Here is a 10,237-nt window from a genome sequence, read left to right as displayed (position 1 = left end):
TATATGATCTTATTTTATCAAAAGATGTAACATTTTGAAGTACCTTTGAGAGAGCATATAGTTTAACCCTTTCACTTTACAAGTGAGGACAATTAGGTTCAGAGGTGTTAAGATTGGGACAACATTTATGTTTGAATGCTAGCCTTCAATTCCCTTTCCTTTAACAAAATAAAATGATTATTTGTGGCTTTTGTAAACTTTACTTCTAAAAAGAATAAAGAATTAAGCAAAACCTACTGACTTAGAAACTATATCTGGTATTATCTTCAAGATTCCTCACTCAAGGCAAAAATGATGCATCTAATATTCTCCTGATTATATCATGCAGATAGAAATAGATTCACAGATGGATTTTTAGGAACATATTTGTACCATAAAGAAAAGAAAGCTCCTCTGTAGTATTCTTACTGCTTGAAGGTATATATGGCCTCATTAAGTAGGGTGGCTAGTTAAAGACAAGATAAGAATCATTTTAGTTCATTTACTAATGGGAGTATTTTAACCTCATTCTTCCCAGTAGTTCCTCTTTCAGAGTGAAAAATAATTGATTAGTACAATAGATCCTCCCCAGTGGTAATGGCTTGACATCTATTGCTTGAAGTCAGAGATATCAAGCATATAGGACTTTATGTGGTCCATGACATTCCTGAGCATAGCCTGAACCAAATTAAAATAAATTTCCTGATTTTCATGTGTTGATATATTAATGAGAAAGAAATGTATAAACATATGAGGTTTTCTCAGTCACACAGATTCTTCTACCAGTTTAGTGACCCACCCCCCACAACCATTTCTTTTTTATTTTGACATTAGTATTCTAAGCTATTGTAGGCATTTTTTGTGCTAATCTGGAAGGTCTCACTGAAGTTAAAACAAGTATAAAATGCTACAAGCGCTGGTTACACCAGAGAAACGATATCTGACTCAATAATCAGCTTTGACTATAGAACATGCTTCCAAATATAATTCAATATTCTGAATAGAATTTCCCATTTAACATTTTAAGTAACTTTAACTCTGGCAACCTTTAAGATGTTTTGTAACTCAAGTGCCTTGTAAACCTTAAATGCTCATATAAATGTGAGTTATTACAGTAAGCAGAGTCTAATATCCTTGAAATTTTGATAATAACTGGCATTTATGCAAAGTGCTACAGATCGCAAAGTCCTTTCCATACGTTATCTTACTTGATCCTTATGACAACATTGTGCATTAGATTAATAGGTCAACAACTGGTGATTTCCACAGGGAGCATCAAGGACTTCCTAATTAAGTCTTAGAGGGTTAACAAGGGCTGAAAGAAGTTATGCAACTAGTCCATGGTCATTTAGAGCATGCCAGAGGCAGGATATGGATGCAGGTCTAATTGATTCCAAGTCTAGTTCCCTATTTACTTGTCAACACAGTTTCTCTCAATAAACAAGTAATAAAAATATCATTATCTTCCTTTTATAAACGAGGAAACTGAGGTTCAAAGAATAAAGTGATTTCCCCAATTGCATTTATCTAGTAGGAGATTTTTTCTATCAATTTCTTTTCTAATTTTTCTTCTAAGTTTCTTATTGTTTGTTTTTTATCCTTTTTTGGAGCTCTTATAGGAATTCATTTTGGGCTTGGCATCCTTCAACATTTTCTTTAAAAGTGTCACACATTTTCAGTTTTGTATTGCTATCCTCTGAGCTTGCTTTTAGGTCATTTTTGTTGCTGAAATTTTTTTCTAGTGCTGGGCTTTTTCTCTGTTTTTTTTTTTTTTTTGTAGTTGTTCACCTTTCCCCGCCTTGATTTTATCTGTATGATGAAGGTCAGCTCCATTCCTGGTATAGAATGAGAACAAACCCATACCTGTCCTATGCCTAAGGTCAGCATAGCTATCTTTGTCTCATATTGAGCACTTGGAAGATAAGGCCAAATTGGCCTAATGTTTGGAAATTTACAGCTATTCAGTTCAGATGCTGTTTGTGCTGGGTTGAGTTGGATTCTGCTCAATCCTGCCAAAGCTGGACCTTTTTAGGCTGAATTTCTCATACTACTACCAGCCCTAGGTGGCACCTGGTCTCTGTTACAGCTGGGCTGGATGGGGCCACTTTACTCTCACTACCACTTATTCAATATTGATTTAGTTTTCACGCTAAACCTAGTGAGCCCAGACTTAACCCAGTTGTGCTCTGGCCTCTGCTACTTGCACTGTATCATAGTTGAGTTTTGCCACAGTTTGTTCAGTGTGCTCTCCTTGTATCTCAGCAAAATGAGTTCTTCTTGCTGCCTCTCCATGTTGTTTTGAGCCAGAGCACTTTCACACTTTTTTTTGGGATCTGCCAGTTTAGGATTTGTTTTAGGTTGGTTTTGTTCTTTGATCTTTTGGAGGGTGGTTGGTGGGCTCCAATGTATTCCTTGCTCTGCCATCTTGGATAAGTCAACTCTATAAATACTTTTAATATGGGCATTTTTTTTTTCCTGCCTTTAATCACTTTGAGAACTAGCTCCAGTAGAAGGATTGTGGGGGGTAGGAGGGGGAGAGGTAAAAGAGAATGAACAATTAAGATACTTTTTTGCATATTGTGAAATCAGTTGTTCATCTCACACCTCTTTGAATAATCAATTAATACGTCTATTTTAAACAAGTTCATATAAGATTGAATTTTGTCAACTTGATGGGTATGATTTAGTAGAACTTCTTGAAAATCGATGCCAGATAAATCTAGAAGATTTTTCAAATGGTTGATGTGTCAACTATTTCAGGAGAACCCAGGTTTACCCTTGTCCTGTGGATGTTTGCCCTGAGAGGGTCCCAGACTGACCTGGCTGAACAATAAACCTTAAAGTACTTAAAAGTACACCCAGTACATAATCAAATCTTAAGACCAGAAATTTCTCCCATTGTATCCAAGGCCTCTCCTAGGTAGCTCAGGCCTTGGCTGGACTCTTCTTTTTGTATCCATTATAACAGACCACTCCCTGATACCCTAGCCTCTGGCTATAGCCTCTTTCCCAAACCTCCTTATAGCTGTCAGTGTATGTTTTCTGCACTTAAATTCTCCAAAAGGTATATAAGGCCCCTATGTTCTATTATTCTTTGGTGCTGGGTTTTCCCAGAGACACTGTTCCCAGAGTCCCAGAGCTTTGTCTCAGTGTGGAATTAAGCACATGACCCTTTGTGGTAGGTGAATATTGAGCACTGTCTCTTGTCCTGATTAAAGATTTGGTCTTGTTGACTACTTTATTGATTCTGTGTTTTTCCAGGTCAAGAGATAAAAGTTTACTTTTTTGGGAATGGGGGGAAAACTATCCATGTCTATTGACATCCTGCATATAGCTAGGTCCCAATTAATACAAATAATAATCCCCTAATAGAATAATATTCAAATTTACACTGAATGTTCCCATTGTCCTGCTTGCCTTTATCTCTCAAGGTCCAACTGTCATTCTTACATCACTTCCTCTCTGAGAGCAGTTTCTATTTCCTTTTACAGGGGGCTGGTCTCCATGGTAACAGAACCTCTTATCATTGGGCCTGGCTCTCTGTCCACTGAGCTAGCCAGTTCATTCCCAGTTAAGTTAAAGCAAGGGATTAAGAATTCCCTTTTACACCGGGAAGTATGAAATAATTATAACTTCAGATAGAACTGATTAAAATACATTTTACCTTGTCAGGTGAAGTAGACAAAATCTGTATTCCCAGATTGAAGTAGACAAAATCTGTGTTCCCAGGGAGCCAGAGAGCCTGTGAGATCTCCAGGGAACAGTAAAAGGCCCAGACATACTTCAGCCTGCAGTTAAATTTATAGCAGGATGAGAGACCTCCACTGATAACACTGGAATGCATCTTATCCTACCCAATTCCTAAAAGCATAAATAGTTTGCTTCTGTGAATTATTGCCTGCTTGTTTTAGCTAATCCTTAAAATGAAGTATACTGTATAGTTAGAAATATCTTGAATCCTTAAAACTACATTACCCAAACTTTCTTTCTGTATTACCCAGAATGCTTTTCCCTTTGTCCATGTTTGCATCCTTATGTTTATATATAGTTTGCTGAAACTCCTCCCTTTTTTCTCTTTTCCTCTTAAGTAGGCTGGTTATTACCTTTTCACTCTAGTATTTTGTTAGTTTATTATTAATAAAAACTTTAGAAAATATAATATTTAGTTATTGAATATTAATTTAAAAATCTACAGAACATGTATGATTTTCTTTAAATCCATCAATCCTCTCCTTTGGCACATGTGCCAAAGGAAGATTTCCTGTACCTCTACACTTCTATAAAATCTGCCCTACCCTTTGTTTGGAGCACCTCCCATTAAGAGGGAGCACCCTGCAGACTGGTAACAAGCAGGTTCCTATAATTTGAACTTCTGGGTGTCTGTACGTTATTGTATAAAGTGTGTCCCACTTCACAGGGAGATTCATTTCTTTTCAGTAACTGGAATCTATCTATTAGGAATAGTTGTTTCTTGAAATTTTTTTTATTTTTTAAAATTTACCTTCCACCATGGAACTAATAGTGTGGATTGGTTCCAAAGCAGAAGAATGGTAAGGAAGGGCTGGGAAATCAGGATCATGTGACTTGCTCAGGTTCACATAGATATTAAGTTTCTGAGACCAGATTTAAGCCTAGGACCTCCCATCTCTAGCCTCACTCTCAATCCAGTAAGTCATTTAGCTGCCCACTTGAACCTTTATTTCAATTCAATTTGGGGTTTGAAAATTTTATGAAAGCCATTTTGTGAAATTGTTTTGCTCAAACTGTTCTTACTTTAATTCTTTTTTTCTGAGTATGTTTGTCTAGACAATTTAACAATTTTCTACAAACTTATTTGTCTTTTTAATTCTGTTATCTTTTCTAGTCATAAATTCATCTACTTTTCAAACATATAATTATACATATATATATTCTTTTATTGTGAATTTGCTATTTATATATATGGGTTTTTTATGGTATGTGATTCTAATCTAAATTTGTTTTTACTAAACTTATTTCTAACTTTTCAGAAGATTTTGTAAATTGAGTCTTTTTTCCTAATAGTTGTATCCTTAGGTTTTTTATAAGCTTTTACTTCTTTATAATATTTGTTTGTTTCTAGTAACTAGGTTTACATGTCAGTTTCACCCTCAACTCTTTAGTCTACTGAAATACACATATCCAATTAGTTACAAAGAGGTCCTCTACCTGCACAATATATTTTAAATATATTCTATTGTTTCTACTTATACGATACCAAATATATTCAAATTATTCCAACTTTTTAACAATCTCCTGTGTGTAAGATTGTACACCAATTATTGGGCATATAATGACAAAAACATAGCAGTGCCTGTCTTTGAATAACTTATGGTCAACTGAGGGAAATAAAATACAAAGATTTAAATAAATTTACAAAAATACTAAGTAAATCTGAAGTATTAGTAGAGGAATTTTAAGTGTTTATACTTGGAGAATCAATGAAGTCTCATAGAGGAGATGAACGAAGCCATCAAGGAATCTAGGAGAAAGAAAGAGGAAAAATATTTCAGCCAGATGGATAGCTTGTACAAAGGAAAAGAAATACCAGATGGAATGTTGTTTTGGACAGATTTCCTGGTTGTATAAAATAGGATATGAATCATTGTGAAATCAGTTTAGAAACAATAGTTGTTTCTAGATTTCTAAGTGCTTTAAATGTCAAACATAGAATCCTATGTTTTATTCTAGAGGTGGTAAGTAATCACATGTTGAAAAGAGAAGTACTGCTTGTCACATTTGTGCTTTATAAATCTTGGCTTCGAATTCATGTAAAGAGTGGAATAAAGAGAGGAGAGGCTGGATTCAGGGAGATTAATAAAGAGGGCAGTAATCCAAAGGAGAGATCAGGGAAGCCCAAACAAAATGAATGGCTATGTGAATAAAAAGATGAATACAAGAAAGTATTGATTTTTACTATTTCCTTATTCACGTACATGATTAAAACCTTCCGTTTTTTAATTTCCTCTGAAGTATAATATATTTTATTCAAACTTTTCATATAGCTCTTTGTGATTTTTTCATGTTTCTTTTATAAATTAAACTTTATAAAGTAAATTAACTCTTGTTTAATAGGGTGAATTTTGCCCATTAACATTCAGTGTCACAACCGATATTTGTTTTTATTTTTATCAGATGAGATAAAAATCTCTTTATTGGATTGAATTATCTACAAATTACTTCACTGTGTGGCCCTGAATAAGTATAACCACTATCAGCCTCTCAAATCCTTGCTGTAGATCTTGTGCTCCAGTGATATAGTCTGTGAGACTGTTTTTCCTCACAATTTAGGAATCAATAGAGTATGTTTAAGTAGGTTTTGTCAACAGGAGTTTCTAAACAAACATTAATCTCTATTAGTTTCCTTGGTTTCCTTCAAGGTACATCTCAAACCCTACCTTCTACAGGAGTACTTGCTTTCCTTTTGAGAGTCTATTTACACTGTATATATTTTATATGTGCATAATTGTTTGCATAGTGTATCTTCTAATATAATGTAAACTTACTGAGACCAGAACACATTTTAAAAGCAAAAACGTATTAGCCATGACACAAAAAGCAAAAACCAAGTCTCCTAGTAAAAAAAGAAATAGTTTTTTTTGTGAGAGGGAAGGTCTCAAAATGAAGCCGGACTCCATTTGGCAATTAAAGACCTCAAGCCTTGTGAGCGACCCCCTTATATAGCACAGTTTGAACTAGACATACAGTAGTGATGTCAGAAATAAAATGGAATTTAATGGCAATAATTTGCCTATGGCTTTGACCTATGCCTATTGAAAAAGGTCCTTTTACCCAGGTTCTTTGGCCAAGTGTGATGCATACAGGGTGTATAGCCCACCAGTATCATGCATACAGGGTGGGCATTAGTCCTATAAACCTTGTGAATAAAGCCCAGTCTCATTTTAGCTCTAGGTCAAAAAGTCATTAGCCCTGTGCATTAACCAAGGGAATAGCATCAGTCAAAAAACACGGAACCGTTACAGAACTAAATATGAAATACATACAGGTTTGTTGGCCTACTATGAATAAGGTCAGAAGTTTAAAGCATGGGGCGGCAGCAGTATCAGAACAGAATGGATGATAAATATTATAGAATTCTAGTATATACAAAATATTACAGAATCAGGGAAGTATGGGATTTCACATTCACAATATAAAATATGTAAATATAAGTAAGTGTTTAAAAAATATTTGTTGACTGACTGATAAATTGAGGATATCTGTAATGCCTGAAACTCAAAAACATCATTGAAATGAATACATATTTAACCTTAAGGAAAAATTTCTCTATTCTTATTTTGGGAAAGCTTTGCCCTTTGCAAGAATGCAAGACTCCAAAACTTTGATGAAAGAAAAAAGAGAAACTTATTCATTTGGAAGCAATGTTGAAAGGTTGGGAGACAGGTGCAAGAGTGGACACTGACTCTTAGAGTAGGTGGGTTCTGGGCTTCTTATACCTTTTAGACAATAGGGGTTAAGTTACCAGGGATGAGGAGCTAAGGTGGGGTTAGGCAGAAGTGGGGGATGTTTGTCAGCTGACCCAGGATGGAGTAATGTTTTGTGTCTTAAAGACACAAGGGTGACCTGGAAGAGTTTAGGGGATGTCCTAGATACAGCCCAATGCTGTCACAGTATAACTGAAAGATATATATCTGTGCCCATTTCAAAATCTAGGGGAGAGTCCAAAGGGTATATATCTCTCGAGTGTCTTTCCTTATCGTGAGTTTCTGAAGCTGAGGGATGCCTTTTCCTTAGCACTACAAGAATGCAAGGAAAGAAAGAAATTTTCCTGCTTTTGTTTTGAACATTTCTGGAGTTTGGGGTGTCCAAAGGGAACCCAGGCTCCCATGCCATTCTGACTCATTTGAATTTTGAGACTTGAAAAATTCAGCTAATCACTGAATCTTTCTTTTTCTGTTAGAGATTGAGATCTCTTGATGCTATAAAAAAAGAATGACAGATAATCTGAATATTATTTTTTATTAATGCTTTTTCTGATTTGGGGGAATGTGAATGTTCACTGCCTTTTTTTGTCACTTTCTCAGCAATTATTTAAATATTAGTATGTGATAGTAATCTTGTCTAATATTTTAATATACTTTAAATGATCAAGAAATGTTCAGGGGGCAGCTCTGTAGCTCAGTGGATTGAGAGCTAGGCCTAAAGACAGGAGGTCCTAGGTTAAAATCTGACCTTGGATCCTTCCTAACTGTGTGATGCTGGGCAAGTCACTTAACCCCCATTGCCTAGCCCTTACCACTCTTCTGCCTTGGAATAAATACTTAGTATTCATTCTAAGGAGAAGGGTAAGAGTTTAAATAAAAAAGAGAGAAATGTTCAGCACATAGATTAAAAGTTTGTAAAGTTAAGAATTGCTTTTTTTTCCCTGCCATATTACATTTGAACAATTAACATTTTAATGAACTATGGAGGAACTAGTGGTAAGTTCTGGGGGAGTGGTAGTGGTAGGTTCTAGGGAAGAATTGATCTCATTTTGCCTAAAGTGCCATGCTAGTTCAGTTTTGCAATTTCAGGAAAATGCTTCAAGTTAAGCATACTGATGGTTCCTTCCTTAATGCCTCCAACAGAAAATATATTGTGTTTCTCATGTAAGAAGCTTTGAGGACTTGGTTTCAACCTCCTTATTTCTTCTATGTTGTGGAGTATGGTTCTTTCTTTTTATTATTATCTTCCTTCATCATCTGTAACCACATCATCTTATGATGGGTAATGTACTGTGTGTTCTTGAAAATGATTTTCGATAAGTGAAATAGAAGGCAGTGAAATCAGCTCATTACTTAGACTCTAGCCTGGGGGTAAGAGAATAAAGACCAAGTAGCTCCAGGTTTATATCCTAGTGGCAAAGATAACCAGGGAAGATAACCAAGACCCAACAGATGCCCTTAGAAAATTTGGAAATAGAAATTTAGAAATAGGATCACTATATAGATGTAGTTACTCATATTGAAAAGGACTCTTTAGTTTCCTAGGTGATGTAGAATGAAGGTATCTTTGGGTTTACACAGCTACTCTCCTTCTCAATGAGGAACCTTGAATCCCAATTATGGCATTAGGCAAATAACCAACAGAGAACACAAAGAATTGAAATAGATTCAAAATAGGACAGTGTAAGCAAATGATAATGTAGAGACAATGTAGTGATGATAATTGAGTCTATGGCAGCTAATGAAGTCAGCAAGTCAGAGAATGTATAGAGAAAAGAGGTGAGGGCCCAGAAAGCCTTGGGATAAACATGGTTTGAGGATGTAACATAGGTAGAAATTCAGAAAATAAGACTGACAAAAAGCATTTAATGGGACTTCCGGGTTAAGATGGCGGCAGAGTAAGAAGCAGCTCTTAACCTCTCCTGACCGAAACACACAAAACTCCTCAAGGGGACATAAAAACAAGTCCAGACGAACGGAGGAACCCCACAACAGGGCACAGCGTGGAAGGTACGTGGAATCGAGACAGTTCCAGGCTAAAAAGGGCTCTCACTCACTCAATCGCAAGCTGAGCAACCGCCCCACCCCCACCCCCTCCACACTCACCTATAGCTCCGAACCCAGCTAAAAAGAAATAGAGCAAGTTTGGGGCACCCATCGAGTCATCGGCAGCTCCGGGACCTGTTCCTGAGAGCAGCAAGACTTAGGACCCCATTAAGTCAAGAACGCACGCGAAATCTGAGCGCGCGGGAGCAGAGAGTGGACGCTGGGCACGCGCCCGCTGAGCAGAGGCGTGGGTGCCGGCTGAGCAGAGGCGTGGGTGGAGGCAAACACAGCCAGGAACTAAAGCCTAAGTGGGGAACCAGTGCAGACGGGTATATGACTGTGGAAGCAGCGCCCTGAGACTTGTAAAGAAACCTCCAGCAGAGGATCAAGCAAGAGGGCCCACCAGGGGGCTTGACCTTGGAAAAAACTAGAACTCAGACCTCAGGAGCCAATAGATCTCAGACAGACACAGAGAGCGAGGATAAACCTGAGAAGCTGCTGGGCTAATGATGGCTAATCAGTTACAGGAAATTCAGAAGAGAAAGAATAATAACAAAAAAAAGAAGTCTTTAACACTCGACAGCTTCTACACAGAGAAAATCCAGACAACCGAGCAAACAGAGGAGGAGAACAAACAACCATCCAGACCCTCCCCAAATAAGAAAAACTCCTCACAAGCTATGGAAGAGTTCAAATCTGAGATTCTGAGGAAAATGGAAGAGATCTGGCAAGAAAATAACAGCTTAAAA

The sequence above is a fragment of the Gracilinanus agilis genome, chromosome 2 (genome assembly GCF_016433145.1).
Source record: "Gracilinanus agilis isolate LMUSP501 chromosome 2, AgileGrace, whole genome shotgun sequence".
NCBI classification, from domain to species: Eukaryota; Metazoa; Chordata; class Mammalia; order Didelphimorphia; family Didelphidae; genus Gracilinanus; species Gracilinanus agilis.
This window is presented reverse-complemented; position numbering follows the sequence as displayed.